This window comes from Synchiropus splendidus, chromosome 16, assembly GCF_027744825.2.
Source record: "Synchiropus splendidus isolate RoL2022-P1 chromosome 16, RoL_Sspl_1.0, whole genome shotgun sequence".
In the NCBI taxonomy this organism is placed as follows: domain Eukaryota; kingdom Metazoa; phylum Chordata; class Actinopteri; order Syngnathiformes; family Callionymidae; genus Synchiropus; species Synchiropus splendidus.
In genome coordinates, this window is record NC_071349.1 from 11488722 (window position 1) to 11505534 (window position 16813).

Consider the following 16813-nt stretch of genomic DNA (forward strand, 5'->3'; position numbering starts at 1 on the left):
GTGACCAAATTACACCATGCTTGATGGGTTTCCTATAGAGCCGTCTGCCACGGCCACCCGTGAATCTACTTGGCCCTCTTCAGGTGTAACCGAACCTCATGTATGTCCTATAAGCTAAGCCCTGGACCTGGGGATTATGGAGTCCCTAAATGGCGGCTCTTTGGATTCAGCTCTTGTTTTGAGCTCCTGCTTGGCAGGAATGCCTTTGTTTCTTACCTTTTAATGTAACACACAATAACAGAAGGACTCACAACTAACACACATAATCTGAGAGGTGCATCATTTGAAGGAGCTTATCCCAGATCCTTCTGAAATATTCATCATCATTAAAATGCAATAAAGGCCAACGTCTGCTGACTGACAATGTGAAACTCAATTTTTTTCAGAAATTAAATCTCATTAAAATTATACTTCTGCATTCAAGTCATTTGAATGTAGACACGCCTCATTGAATTGACAGTATTCAAGTTGATTCTATGAAATATAGAGCATACTTTGTTCACAATCTGCGCAGCGTAACCTAAGTATGTCTGCAATGTGTAATGGATAGTAGTGATTAAATAAGACTCTGCAGTGTTGGTTATATTTAGCCGTGGACTCTCACTTTAAACCTCGGTAACCCTCCTCTCCAGGAATAGACCGGTGGAGGATTCATTCTGGACACAAGAGTGGTGTTGCAGGTGTTGGAGAAAGGGGGCCCTTCTTGAAATATCCCAGATGAGTCATGGTCTCATTGGTTTGAAATATAGCCCACACACAGACCTGCATGCGTCACTGTGTCCGAGGGAAAACGCAATAATAGGTCCGGTATCTGGACAGAGGCTGCTGCTGCCGACCAAGAGTGGAGAGATAACAGAGGAGGGGATGGGTTCTATACCAGGGAGAATACGTCGTATTCATGCAAGTTTCTATAATTCCTCATCATAAGTGTAATTACCACTGACTTATTTACAACACAGTAATGACACAAATTCATTGCAATACACGCGGACTTTGTTATAATAAAAGCAAAAAGCAAAGCCTCCTCAGCCACCGTTTTTTCCACATAATTTTTTAATCCTCGACATTGTTCTTCCGAGTACTGACTTTGTGCTCATTGTTCTTGTTAGTGTATGACCCATAAAGTAGTCGTTTTCACAGCTGTGCGAAAACAGCTGCAATATTCACAAAAAAGCGTTTGATTTAGTGAGAGTGGAACATCCACTTTCAAGTGACGTGCTCCGTTTTTTGCCAGAATGGAAAGAATCACCATTCTACATGTCATGACATTATTGAATATTAAAATGGCAAAAAATAAATTTATAAACAAAAAGAAAAACATGAATATTATTAACATATCTTAGTACCTAGTATCGTCATGTAGTTTATCTTGTTTTCATAAGCCATATTCCTAGTCATGTGCACCCCTTAATAGATATGTGAAATTGCCGGCCACATTAAACCTGAAATGTATTAAATATTGTAATGTTATTCAACATGTTGGACAACAACAAGCTCTAGATGTTATGGTAGAAGGATGAAGATATGAAGATCAATATCAGAGGCACCTCATTTCTGATGGTCTGTGCAGGAACTAAATTCTTGGAACACTTGCCGTGTTGTCTGCACTTCTTCAGTTAATAAGAAAGATTTCACCGCTTCATCCCGGGCGATACTAAGAGAGAGCCATTTCTTAGCGTTGTCATTGCTACATATCGACAGCAGTCAGTGAATGCCAGGTCAGATTTGTTGATATTTTTTGCAGGGGAAATCCATGTTACTGTGTTGTCTCTTGTTGTGTATAAATTGAAAGAAAAATATAAGTATATACATTTAGCTTTTTAAATTGTGTGGATTTCCATCGACCGATGTATTGGCCTTCCTACCTTAGTTTTCAGGTTGAAAGGAAAGGATATTGCTTTTTTTTGCCTCACTGCTCCAGCACAACTGCTGTTTCCTCTTCTGATACAACTTTCTGTACCTCAACTCCTTCTTTCGCATTTGAGTTGCTCACTTCTTCGCCTTTCACCAGGCAAATGCCGTTGACTGGTCAGCATTCTGAGCTACTTGGAATAGTTTTGTGCGAGCCTTTCCGTAGATCTGTCAGCAGACACTTGTGGCCGAGAGTGTCGATCACTCAACAAGAAGTAAAGTTGCCTGAGTGACTCTCATTAACACTCATGCTCGCACACATACGAGGAACAAAGATCTTCAATTGGCATGCGCTTTCACACTTGAAGGATTTAATGTTTCTGTCCATACAACGGCTTCTGCATGTGTGAGGGTGAATGAATCCCTTTTGTTAGCGCCCCCTAAGCGTGCCAAACGGCCTCCTCATTACTGGCCGCTCTGGTGGGCCCTCCGACCAGGGACGGCCTCCAAACTACTGTCCAGCCGGTGACCACGGACCAGTGACCGGTGACCAGTCACGGAGATCCACTGTGTCACTCATGACTTTTGAGCCTTTAAAAGTTTTTTATTGTTTTATACAGGTTCAAGAATTCACCTTGGAGACTTGATAAGTGTCTTATATAATCTGTTTGGTATTCATGTGCTTGAAGCTGCTCTAATTTATTATGTAATGAAGGGAGCATCCGGAGTAAAATCTTTTTTTTTTTCTTGACTGAATGAAATTCAAGTGTATGTTGTCTTAACTTTCTGGTTGTACACTGCCACAAATCCCCTCCCCCGATGGTCAGAGACAATGTGGTCGTAAAATATTAACTGGATCATGACTGAGCTTTTAGGTAGTTTGGCATTACTGAAAAGTTTGAGGAATTAAACTTAAGTAAGTGAGTAAGTAGCAAGTAAGTCATCATGTTCCCGTGTCATTGGGTTCAAGGAACATCTTGTGTCTAGGACTTGCTTCCCTCCATTAAAACAGTGTTGTTAGTTGAATTGCTTTTTTCGACTGGATATATTTAGGCGGTTGAACACCCTTTTTATTTTCGGCAAAAGTCAAACCTAATCAACAAATGGATTCTGGGCGTCTTTTACAAGGAGTTGTAAATCCGGCAGAGCTCTTCAGCTCCCTGCAGATGTGTTCAACGTTTATTTACTTTAACAGCACCTTCCAATCTGCACCAACATCTCAGGTATTTTGATTCAAAAACACCAATTGTTTCCACAGTAATCCCCAAAACCCGCGAGCAGCTGCCCTGCTGTTGACCATTTAAACTATGGCATGTTACAGGAGAGCGAGAAAAAAAAAATCATCTGGTCTTCATTTGGCTTCCCAACCATCCACCATTTCCTTATCACAGGGGAACAGACAGAGACATGGTTAGTATCCAGTCTGTGGATGCAACTCCAGAATGTAAATTATCATTTGCGGTTGTGTTGGATGATTATGAACATATGTAAGACTTTATTTTCCAGTTCATCTATTCACTGCATCTCTGTAGATCTGTGGGAAACCTAGCTACACGTTGAACTGCTGTGGCTGTTGTAGGCAAACAACAACAAAAAAAAAAGTTACGCCGCTAAATATTAGTCTATGTTTATTTACGCTGCTTGTAAGAAACCGGTGACATTAAATATTGACTGAGAAATCTCTAAAAATGTGTTTTTTTACTTTTATTTACAACTCCCTGCTTAGTAAAGAGGACCACTTCATCTTTGCTTATTTGTCCTGCTGACTTGACTCCACTTAAACAGGCTTGTAGCTCGGAGGGCGTCTGCAAAACATGAAAAAATGGACATCCAATTCTTGACCGTATTTTGGCCTCCAGATTACGCTGGTATATGGCAGAATTTGGCGTCCATTTTTTCATGTTTTGCACCCTCGGAGCTAAAAGCCTGCTCCACTATCATCAACATATTTGAAAGAATTTTTGACCCTTGTTCAAGCTTTCAATTTCACTTTTAAGGAACTATAAGTGCAGCTATCCAGCTGCGTGAGCGTTTTCCCTCCTTTATGCAACCAGCTAATCATAACTAGTCAAAATACAAATGGTTTTGCGTCGCCCTTCTGATGGCTCTATTAAGTTTCCCCAACGTCCCTTTGATGAACCACTTCAGCCGGCAGTGAGTGAGGGCTCCACAGTGAGGAGGTAATCTCTTCAACCCTGTGTTCTCCCTTGTTTTCGTCCCAGCTGGACGTGCCTGGAAAACTAGAACCTCGAGTCACCTCAACTGGCTCCCCAAGCGGAGAAGCAATGGCCCCAATCCAAATAAAAAAAAACTCAGCTTTTGGGGGAGATTGAGATCCCTGTCCTTTTGGGAAAGACTTTGACTCTTTTGAGCAGCATTTAGTTTAAAACGATGAGCCATAAAATCTTATTTGAAAATGCACCAAGTTGTGCAGTGTCTTCTCGCTGGCAATATAGCTGTGGATTATAGGACACTTTTTTTCATTAGGGCTTCACCAATAAGCGAGTAACAGCCAACTAGAACTTTGAGTCATCTAGCTACGTTGTCCAATGTTGCGACTCCTGAAGTATGTAAAGCAACGTTGTTACATGATTTTGGCATTTGGGTTTTTTCCTTTCTGGCTTTTCCCTGCTGATTGCTTCCTGTGCAGGATTAGGTTTCTGTTCAACATTTAAGCCTCCAACATGTGTTTTTACAGAAGGTTCCCTACGCTCCTGTTCCACTCCTCTACTGTACAGATGTGTCAAATATTGTCTAGGTTTAACCACGCTTGAAGGAATGGGCCTGTAGAGGAAACTGGGAGAGCGGTTTTTGTATTAGTTTTGGGGCTGCAAACCACATCCATGCTGCGCTCTTTAAGGTGTTCTTAGATGTCCACCTCAATGGGTGATCATTTTCCAACATAATCTCGTCTTGCTGCCATTTGAGAAAACTGCTTTTTCAATCACTCACCCTTTCCCCACTTCAGAAGTATTTTTGGAAGTATCAAATGAAATATGAACCGCTTTGACTGAAACACCATGTCTGGGTCAATACAAGAGGAAGCTTTTTCACCTCAGTTTACCCCGGTGAAAAGTGTTTTTGTCTTGGCAGTACTGCCTTAATGAATGACATGTCTTAGGTGGTGATCTCAACTGCTAGCTCCTGGATTAGCATCAGCCCACTTTCAAGGTACCATTGAACAACATCAAAGGACTACCTCCTGAAGCAGCTGTCCGTAATCCTGTGGTGCATTTATGCTGGGATTGATGCGCCTTGATGTGGCATCCAGACTTGTTCACACTACAAAAAACTTGGTTCTTATTTTGCCGTTGTGATGCTGTGCGTTTGCCTCTCAATGCTGCCTCCTAGCTTAACTAGCGGTGGAATGCTGTGAGCTACACAAGAGTGGAGAGGAGCGTGGATGGTCACCTGTCTTTTGTTTGGTCCTTTCCTTTGTGCGGTTTAATGATGTTAAGAATGTGTACACTCTACCAATGAAAGTATTGTGAGCATAAGTATAGGACATATTTGACTGGGTTTGCGTTGTTTGAGGGCGCTATAACTTATGCTGTGATGTCTGGTTATTGGAGACCGGAAATTAACGGGAGATCACGGGAGTGATAGTAGGGTGGCCAAGGCAACCAGCAAAAAAACAAAAAAATTGTGTCTTTTGTCGGAACTTTGTCGCAATTGTCGCATCGCCGTTGTGGAGACAGTGACTGAGAGTGTGCCACAGTACTCTGAGATTATAGTGGCTTTGTGCTTACAAAAAAGTTTCCTGTAACATCAACAACTGTTGCTGTTACTGTGCAACTGTATTATACAGTGACATTTTTTGGGAGGTGGGAGGTGGTCAAGTACTGCAGGAACCCCTGCGGAATACCCTGATGGGATTCCATTTTTACCACAATATGAACCCTTTCGTACAAAAATTCCTAACCCAGGGTTTTAGTGCAGTACGGAAGGTGGTTACTTTTTGTGGGATACTTTTTTTACAATGTGTACATATACCTCAACAAGATTATTAACCACACAGAACAGAGCTAACCCATTTCACCCTGGTTTCCACAAACCAATTTGTTTCTGTATTTTTTTTAAATATAAAAACACCTGAAACAATCATTGCGGCTGTTTTGGTATTTTCCGCTGTCCAAAACTAAAGGTTATTTCCACATAAACATCAACGATATGCTTGTTACTTCCTCAATGCCTTTCTACCTATTTAATTGTTGTGTGATTCACGTGGGGGAATTTAGTCGAAGCTGGAATGCTGAGGTTTGCAGGGGGGCAGAGGGGAAGGAGGCGGGCTATCAAGCAGGACTACATATCCAGGAAAGGAGGGGGGTCCGGGGCATATTTGGCATATTTCAGGAGCCATTCCAGTCTGGTTCAAGATGCATATTTCCTCCTGGAGATTTGGCCCGGGAGCCAGACGTACAATTATCAATGCTGGGAACATAATACTTGAATTCCTCTACATCTCATAATACAGTGATAAAAGGCTCTGACAGCAGGAGAAAGACACCAAGCCCGTTATAATCACCACTTGTCCCAGACACGTATTGACACAGATGTCTAATTTTCTATTTCTGGTCATGAACCACAAAAATATCCTTAAAAGGCTAAATGTTGAACCAAAGTCCTGGAACCACCGGCTTAGTTTGTGTGTCTTGGGTGCCATCGTGTCAATTTCGGGGAGTGTTTATGAGTATGGAGGTTGTCTCTTGCGTCCTCCATACTTCTGGTCCCTGGAGTTCATAGAAGTCCGGCCTGTTATTTGCAGTGACCGGCCACTGACTGACGTGACAGTGGTTGGCAGGAGTTTGTTGTGGTGTAAGTAGTCCGGAGATCAGTGGAGGTCAGGTTCAACCCGAGGCTAAGATTTGCTGTTTAGGGATCAGTAGGAAAAACGAAGCCGCACTTAAAGCGAGGCTGTATTTTCACACGGGACTGACTTGTTATACGTTTTATTTGCGTTCGCACCACTAATTCTGTATCCTGTTGAATCCCAAAATGAGGACCTCAGACGTGATGTGGGGTTGTTGCGCTTTAAAGTTTCAACTCAAGCAAAGAATGCGGATTAGGAAAGCCACATCTAATGGTCTTCGTCCTTTGATTCTAAATGTTTTTGAACGCTCTCAAGATGCACGAGGCTCTCCGACACTTTACTGGGTTTTGTGTTTTCCTTTTGACTAGCCCACTAATTCGCCCTCGGTCTTCTCTTAAGTGAATGAAGAGACAACTTTTAGGGCATTTTATAAATTTCACAACAACCTATATAAATCCTTGAACTTTTTTTAAGCGTATTCGCACTTCACAGCTTCAGAACTGGTAGCATGGCCTTTGTGATGATGTAAGTTTAGCACTCAAGTCATCACACTACCTTTCTTCTATCATTAAATGTGCGCTCTAAACTCAAGCTTTCTGTAGCTCTCACGCTTGATATGAAATGATATGAAAATCTGTATTGGTTTTAAAGTCATGTATATCTTCGATGAGAATTTTTTTACTCAATTTAAAGGTGAATAAAAAGAAACTTAAATTCTAGCAAGTGCAATTATTAAATTCCAACTCTCCTTACGGCCCATGGAGAAGCTGAAACTGCTGTCCGGTATCAAACCTGTAATTTATCAAGATTATGGCTCCAAACTAGCGAGCCGCGCCAAAGTTAAAAGTGCAAATTGTTGAGGAGGGACAGAGCAAGACGCAGCAGGCTGCCACTAAAACCTGACTTTTATAATCATCGTGCAGCACGTGATTTATTCTCGCAGTTCATTCAGGGGGAAAAGAGAAGGCAGTAGCACAAATAGACCTTTGAATTTGAGAAGTATATCTCCATTTATTACGTGCCATTTCATTTTTAAGTTTCACTTCACCCGCATGTGTCGAGTGGTTTGTGCTTACACAGCAGCGGACGGGACTCGTGAGCTTGCACACACACACTCCTGTCTGACCTGTTCTAAGCTCTGGATCTGCAGGGCGGCTCTCAAAATAAAATTCCTCCCACGGATTATTTTTCTTGTGATCAGAAAATATACATGTTCTTGGTGCAAGGAATGTTCAAATGGCAAGACAACCCGGTGTTTTTCTTTTTTTTCTCAGCTGCTGTCCCCTCATGTTTTGGATTTTCACTTAAATCTTTTTTTTTAATCACATATTTCACTAAATATGTGTCTGTTCAAGACTTTGTCAAGTTATGTTGCAGCTACTGGTGGCATTCAACTGGTAATATTTTGATTTTAACATACATTTTGGATAGTTATTGGGTACATTGTTTTGGGTGTTCTGAAATATTCTTCCTTAAATAAAACTATACATAAAAAAGACCAGCTCAGTAGTCTAATATGATCTGTGTTTTCATTTTTGAGTTTTTGAAAATAACACTTTTTTTGTAATGTTAAGAACATGCTGGTTGGACTGGATGTGGATTGGAGATGATGATGATTTTGTTCTGGACTGTGGAACTTCTAGCCCTTTGAAGGATCATCAAGCTTTGTCAGAGCGGCCGCAGTTCCTTCTGGCTCCTTCTGTGTGTTGTACGAGCGAGTTCCAGAACGTTACTGTCACCTGCAGCCTGATTTTCATGCTCAACAAAGTCCAGTAATATTAGGTAAAGGAGCTGCTTGGCTGAGGGCTACTCTCTGAGTGTGTTTCTAGTTCTGCATGTTTGGACACTTCCATGAGTTATTGTCTATTTCTTGTTCATTTTTAGCTCATCTTTGCCGTTCTTTTGAAGAGCACATTGCTAGTTCTGTAATTTTGCTTTGGTGGTAATGTCAGTTTACAGCACTGCAGCTGACGCTCCATCCCATGGGAGCTCGCCATCCCTGCAGGAGCCACTCGAGATCCCAATCCGGCCATGACCGGGCCGTAAAAACAGAATCACTTAAGTGCTGCTTTTACTTTGGAAGGCAGGCATGAAACACTTTCATGCCCTTACTTTTATGTCAATACCCTCACGCTCTTTTATTTTTAACGTTTCTTAAAGTTGCTTAATAACAGATGGGTTTGAAGTCGCGTGGAAAACCAGTCTTGTTCTTTTCCTGGTTCCTTTTTGGACATTTACTTCACAAATAGTTATTCTCATCCAGCCTTTTGTTAACTTTGTCTTCTGTCGTGGTCAGATAATTCGTAAAAATTATAAGCCAGTGGACTCTAAAACAAGTCACTAAAGTCCACCTGGGATTTTTGAGCCCAGAAGGAATCTCGAGCATCCATGAGACGCTCATTGTTGTCCAGTGAAAGATTGCTAAATACCAGGCATGTTTTCATTTTCGACCTTGGTCTGGCCTGTTATCTGAACTCACTCATGTCTGTTATCCAGAAAACTGTTGCATTATTCATGGCATGAGAAGAACGGGTGAAGTTGCTCATATTCTCATGAAAAACTGCTGATATTTGTGACCGATATTGTGGCAAACTTCATTTTCAAACTACTGTTCTAACTTCTGTTGATCGGTTGTCAAAACACATCAAAGCTGCTGTAGTCCACAGTGATCTTCATGGATTTAAATCAGATTAGCTTCTCTAATGTTTGACTGAGTGCGTAGCATGTCTTTGTCGATTCACTGTTAAATCATTTCTAAAATGATATTATATTAGAATTTGTTGAAAAGGTGCTTTCGCTTTTGTCAAACTTCTGACCTTCCATATCATGATACATGACCCACATCCAAGCTTCAAAAGTAAACTCGCCATGCATGCATTAAGCTCCATATTGTACTGCAACAATTGAAGCTTAACTTATGAGGAAGATCATCTAAAAGTGGATTTTTTTTGTTTGTTTTGATGGTTAAGCAGCATGTACTGAGGTCCAATGGGGCCCTATGCTAACAAATGTATGGTTGCCCTTTTACAGCTCTTGCTCTTATTTGTCTTTGCTACACTCGCCTACTCTAATTCCGCCCGTCTGCCTCCTTTCCTTCTGCTCTGGAGGTGTGGACCAGCAGAAGAATGCTGTTAATTTAGGGGTTTTATCTCTGCTGCCAGTCAGCTGCTTCCCTGAGCTCTACCATGCCTGGCATTCAGACACAACTGACCTTAAAAGGGCACAATCGCAGACTATCACTTGTTGTCTGCCAGTTTGGGAATGCATCACTTGTGCAGGGGCAAGACTCAGCTGGCACACAACACAAGAAAAAAGATTTGTGACCATCTTGTTATTTTTAAACCAAACTCCAGACTGGAGAAAGCAGAATATTAAATGACTTTTACGGGTTAAACATGGCCTTTTTGGAGGTCCAAAGACATCACCCACCATTGCCCGACACTGATTATTGTGCTGTGTATTGTGTTTCAAGTTGTTCGGTTCTATTTACAGCCTTTGTTCCCTGAGTTCCATATTCAGGTAAAACCGGCATTATGACTGATATGTCCCAAAACAAACTGCAATTGAATAAGCTCACGATTCAAATCGAGTCAGCTTATCTAAGTCAATACCTCGCTCTTCCAAGGTAGTTTTTGGGTACCTTTTATTGACAGAATACATTTGGTGTATTTTGGTGTATAGTTGTGCCAAACCTTTTTATCACCGCGAACCTCGGTGTGAAGTTGCCACTTTGAACCGTCACATATGGCCTCTGTATGTTTGTGTACATGCAAGTTGGGAATCACTGACCATGATAAATCCACATTTCAAGTACAACTCCTACTATTGTCTGTTAAAAACGTTCTTCTTCATGGCTCTTCTCCTGTCTCTTCACTGAGCCTTTTCCTTTTCGCAAAGAAACTTTCCAAAGACGGCTGTTTCCTATTCATTTTGCGAGCTTGTGGGTTACATTTTGGTTCTCAAGTGACTGAGGCTTAACCAAGACAATCTGGTCATTTTTTCCAAATAAAAGCTTTTTCAAAATAAGCGATCATTCAAACTCAGATAATACATAAAACGGAAATAATTATTTCTTGTGCGGCCCGGTACCAATTGATCCACGGACTGATACCGGTCCCCGGCCCAGGGGTTGGGCACCACTGATTTAGCGCATGAACAGCCTGCACTCTGAAACCTTTGCTCAACTGTTTGACCTTATATCACATCTAATGTAAGAGTGAGTAATGCGGCTGCGATTCCAACGCCTGAAGGCTCCTAGTTGACGTAGATCTGTCACACACCGACATGTCATACTGCCGTTGAGCGATTAGAGTGGGTGACAGCCTCGGCTGTTATTTGTTAAACGGCTAGGAGCCTGAAAGTCATTAGATATTGGGACAGGTCTGGCAAGTTTGTGCTCAACTTAAGGAGTTGAATGATTCCCTCTTTTAATCTGTCGGCGTGTAGACAAAATACTTACTGCACCTCGCTGGAATGTAAATGGCAGTGGCAGGAATGTCGTCCGCAGTCTTCAGTGGCAGCGAATGAGATGTCAATCTCTTTTATTCGCCGGAGTTCCCTCCTCTTGTCGACGGTGAGCTTGGACTGCTACTTTCTGGACCCCAGCTTCCTGTCGAACTAGCTCCTTAGCGTCTGCATGTGCTTGTCTTTTTCTCCCGCTCGCTCGGCATCCTGTTCACTGTGTTTGATTTGGGCATTCCTTTGCTCCCTGAGCAGACAAAACAACCCCAGACCTCTCTGAACTGCAAACCCCAGTGCACGCACACACCGCTGCCTTCTGTTAATCACTGGCAGGAAATGGGCTCCCATGCAAACGAGGCCCGCCTGGCCAGTGGAACCCAGGATGGAGTTTCAGGCCTTGAAATCTTCTCCAGTGGAGGAAATTGAACATGATCTCTCTCTTCCCCCCTTCTTTGGTTCTCCTTGTTTCCTCTATTGTTTTACTGCATCGTGAGCCTTCTGCCGTTCATTTCACTGCTGTATTTTGGCAGTTCCCATCACTGAAGAAGAGATACCAGCTCTCTTTGACTGCTTCGATTCCAGTGAGCAAAAGTGTAGTTTCTCCTGAGTGAATCGTTGCTTTCAAATTGACTTTATGTTCTATTGTACCTCATAATTCACTTGTAAATATTATACAAGTAACATCCGACTTACGACCTGCTCGACTTACGTCCACCCGTAGTTACGACAACAGATGCTTATTTATTTTTTTTATTCAATGTCTGGTGCTGCAGCACGTAGCAGCCGGGCAGCCCAGTATCCCAGCATCTCACTCTCACGCAGCAATCCACCACTACAGTCGTACCTAAAACCCTCGCATCGGCTAGTTGGAATGGCATTTGACTTGCGTCCAATCCAACTTTCGACCGGTTGGTCGGAACCGATCTCGGTCTTAAGTCGGGTGTTGTACGATATTTAGAAGAGGCTTTATTTATGTGACGTATTCAGGCATCCGTAATTCAACTTCCCGACCCCTCAAAATGCTAATAATAAAGTAGTACAGTATATCTTATTGTATTGTATATATTGTATCGCCATATTCCAACCAATACAAAGCCCGAAGTACAACTATGTCTCATGTGGTAATAGAACTCTGAACTAGTCAAATGCTAATGCTATCATTTACCGGGGAAATTATCTGCCTTAAATGCTGCAAATGCAGATAATGTTTTTGCAGCGAAAAGGAAAGTCCTGGCCCGGGACAACGGTGTCGAACTAAGACGCACGAGGGACCAAAACAATGAACTTGCACCCCTTCCCTTTCATAGGAAACGTGAGGAAACAAAGTGTCATATCAGTCTGTCCTTTTAGGGGCTTGATTCAGCCTTGTTATCTCTGTGTTGTGTGCACTTCCTTCGCCGTGAACTACAACTTCCACTTTCTGTCTAATTCCATCCATCTGCAACAGTGTGCGTCACGAAAACAACATGCATCGCATCCCCTTATATTGATATTGACATTTAACGCTGGCTCAACATTTTAGGCTCCATGGGCCACATAACAGGTCTTGGCAGGATGGGTGTCAGCCCCGGGGTTTTGAGTTAGACGTGATCAGAGAACAGTGTCGTTCTAGGCCTCGAACATACAAGATCAAGAATGCCTTTACAAGATTATTTATTTCAGACGCTTGCTGAAGAATTCTTTTTTCAACTTCATCCACCTTTTACAATAATTGAACAGACTTTTCCGCTGCGTTCCTCTGTGTCTCTAGAACAACCTGTTTAGCTACACGACAGAAAAAACTTGGTGATTAAGACGCTTAATGGTGAGCAACCTAGTTTGGAATTGGGTCAGAAATCGTCATTGGGAAATGTTGGGTTTTTCCCAAAGGGTGTGATATGAGAAACAGCATTGGAATCCAATGGTCATAATGTTATTGAGATTATTCATTTGTTTTGTTTCGTTTGTTTAATGAGTAGCTGCAACATCATAGCCGCAGGTGTGATGAAGCTCTTCTACTGTTTACCATAATGTTACGAAACTGGTTTTGACCAACATGAAATTGGCAAACTGTTTCTTTATGGTTCTTGCATTTACCATCCCGCCTTTGTAGCTGCGCTTAATTTGATCTGAAGAGTTTTGCTGAAATAAGCCCGAAAATCTTGTTGAAAAGAAAACATTTTGCTGTGCAAATATCTTCCTGGTATCCTACAAATTTAAAGTCCACAAAAACGTAATCATTTCAGGTTGCGAAGTCGTGCACTGACCCGACAGGAAGTGCCACCTCATTCTGTTTCAGTTTTTTCTGCTGTGTAATGTGATGAATCCTCTTCATCCTGGAAAGAACCAAAAGGATGAGAGGGAGACAGATGTTTTCACTTGTGTTTGGTTTGGTCTCTGAGTCGTCTGGATGATACACCTCTGAGACACACCAAATTTTTAGCGTTCAAAAGTGTCGTGGAAAGTTCACGTTCGGTTCAACACTGAACTTTTAGGGAAGTGTGTTTTATTTTGGCGTGGGAACGATGACCTGGGTGTGCAGGCTTCTTGTGTACATGATGACACACTTGAATTGTTCGAGACTCACAGGGGGAAGTGAAACACTGATGCGTCATTACCTTCAGCCACTACTGACTTGATCAATTTGTCGCTAACCTCGCCAATGTCTCTACTAATCCGAAGCATCACATATAGACTCGGGCCTGGAGCAGCTTTGGGGCGACATCTGGCCTCTTTGACCAGGCTCCTCTGATGTGTTGTTCTCAATCCTTGCTTATCATTGTTGGTTATTGATCTTGTCCTGAGAAGCGGTTGGCAACTGAGAATGATCAAAGGCAACTTGGCGACAAATGTTTGGCGGGTGGATCTGAAGTCAGAGGCAATGATATTATTCTAAATGAAAAGGTGTGGTGTACCGTAATCTCTTCTATGAGAAATGACTGTATGTTCATTTCAATTTGCTTTTTTTCTGTTTTAACAAGTGCTTTTTCAAAGCGTCTTAGACTACAGGAAACTAGTATGGTCATGCTATAAATTGTTTTCAGATCGTTGCGTTGCACTTTGAGCAAAAACAGCAGTGAATCATTAATATTTCCTCCCATACTCGGCGTAGTTAACCACCTTAGTCTTGCTTCTTTATCGTAATTACACGGTCAAAAGGAGCCCGGCAATAGATTTGTTTACACCTGGTCACAGTTTCCTTTAAGTCGAATGGTCTTTACTTTCTCTGTCTCCCTTTCAATCCTTTAAATTCGGTCCAGACCTGCGTCTTAAATCTGGATTCTCTGTGCTTAGCGGAACATATGGAATGCTACTGTCGTGGAATGTGTGTGTGTGAGAGGGAAGCCGTCGCATGTTTTGCAGCAGATGAGAGCTTCCAGGATGATGATGATTTTGATAATGGTGCGTGTGTTGGTGTGAAGCGGTGCCTCCCTGAAGAACTGAATAAGCCTTGTGTTGCCGAGGCCAAGCTCTGCCTGTCTGCTCATGCATGAGTCTATTGCAAAAGCCGGTGAAATGTGCCCCATATCTGAGCAGTTAGCTCACTCCTAGCCTGTTAGCTTGACTGTGAACGATCTCCCCGACAGTGACTGCATTGTCAGTCCGGGCCGGAGGCTTCAAGCCCTGCCAACTGCCAAACACAACAGCCATGAATATTGGCACGAGTGTGTATATCAGTGTGTGTGTGTGTGTTGATATGATGATGACCAGTTCCGTTTTTCTAACTCTATGCCCTGTTTGTGTGATTTTGAACCACAGGATGAAGACTTTTGAGGAGAGCCATGAGTAAACCACACCACAAGAATGGATGTGCACTGTAAGTTCCAAAAAGTTATGTTCAAATATTAGCAGAATAATTGCACAATTCTATGTATAATGAGCTTGAAAAACTGTGATCATAGTAGTGTTTACATAAGGGCCCTCTAAATAATTTAATTTAGAAAGTCTCATTACGTTTGTTTAAAAATAGTCAAATTAAAAAAATAAAATAAAATATATAAATATAAAAAAATATATATAAAATAAAAAATATATAATATAAAAATATAAAAAGACCATTAAACATTAATAATTATAAGTGAATTTTTTTTAATTATACTTGTCTTCACCCTCAGAATAACATATATCTGTTGCCTTTTTTGTTTTTAAATCTTGCTGTTTGATACCATAAACGTTTCAGCCTCCTCCTCTCCAACACTTGTGCACTTCCCCTGCTTTTTGTGTTTCCTGTTGGGCACAAACACAGGCGCCGCGCTTCCTTCCTTGTTGCCTTCTGTCACGTAGAGGTTGCTTGTACACAGTAAATGCAGTAACGTGGTTCACAGTCCCTGTGAGGGTGCAGTATTGTAGCTCAGGTTGTCGTCTTCACCCACACATTTTTAAGGTCGAGGTGAAGGAGGCTGACTTGCCTTGGCGATTGAAAGGAGAAGATGCCCATTGGTGTCTTGATCCTTGGAGCAACCAGGTCTAAACAGAAAGCATACTGTTGGGCGCCTCAAGGTCAAATGTGAGCCCAGAATATCTCACTGTGGAGCAGCGGCTCCACTTTGAGCCTCTCCTGGGTGACTTGAGCATTGTCTATAGGCTCAGCTCTTTCTAGATGGAAAGAGTCTTCAGACTCTGCTCAGACGGATAAATGTTGACCAAGATGGAGACGAATAAGGAAAGAATATCTTGAGGGATATGGATGTGACGAGTGACAAGAAATGAAAAGGTGATCTTTAAAGTTGAAATGCTCAGACATTGACTTATGTGTAATGACAGAACTGCCATGAATAGACTTAGAAAACTGAGATCAATTCAACGTTTTATAGCTGCAATATTGGCCAAAGTTGTCGCGTACGACGTCAGCAATATACCTGCAAACGCATTTGTGAACCTGCGTCATCATTCCTGCCTCCCCCCCTCCCTCCTTCCCTCCCTCCATCCTGCGGCCAGTTGCTGCATTCCCACTGCAGTAATCCACTCTGACTGCTCTGCATTCTGTGGAGTCACTGCTGCCCCCCTCTCCTCCTCTTTTGTATCTTTCTTTGCTTACCTTGCATTTCAACACATACATTCACCCAGCACTTTCCTTTATCTCAGCTCTTTGGCTTCGACTTTTTGCTCCTTCAACAGAGGGCCATTGACGTCTACATTTAGCCGCAGCGAACAGTTAATGCCAAGATGAAGCACTGCGGAGCTCTGCCAGCCAAGTTGTGTGTGTCGGTGTGTGTGTCCAGCTTGAAGCCGTGAGTGAGCAGGATGTTGGGCAGCAGTGAAAGGGATGTATCTTAAGAGCTATTGATGGGTAGTAGATGTCTGCCTTCAGTCAGAAAGCTCCCGTTAATCTTCAAAAAGATCTGCTGTCATGAGTTACATAACTGGTGCAATCACATCACCAGAAGGACCAGAGTTTCCTCCGAGCTAAACTAAACTCTGTGGTCCAAGTGTTAGCGTTCAGCTGCCGGTGTCTTGTTTGATTTACCGTCACTTCCTATTGCGTCCACAACAGCAGCCCATCTGGGATGAGTCTGCAGAGAGCGGAACTGAGCTCGCGCCTCAGCTGTAAATCTCACCTGCACACTCAGATAAGGCTGTTAACGCTCAAGCTTTCTGTGCAGCACCTGGAGTCACACTACTCTCCTCTCTACACTGGAAGCTTAGTTTCACTTTGAAATGAATTTTAAAAATTGTGTTTATCCACTCTTTATTACACAGTAATAAGGTGTT

General features: G+C 42.3%; 1 protein-coding gene across 1 annotated transcript in view; it reads left to right on the plus strand.

The window, feature by feature from the left end:
• The window catches only part of luzp1 (leucine zipper protein 1), a 43524-nt gene that overhangs the window by 4459 nt on the left and 22252 nt on the right, over positions 1–16813 (plus strand). Inside the window, exon 2 of the mRNA XM_053845096.1 lies at positions 14861–14918. The gene's annotated coding sequence lies outside the window, so the exon portion shown is untranslated. The remainder of the gene's footprint in view (positions 1–14860; positions 14919–16813) is intronic.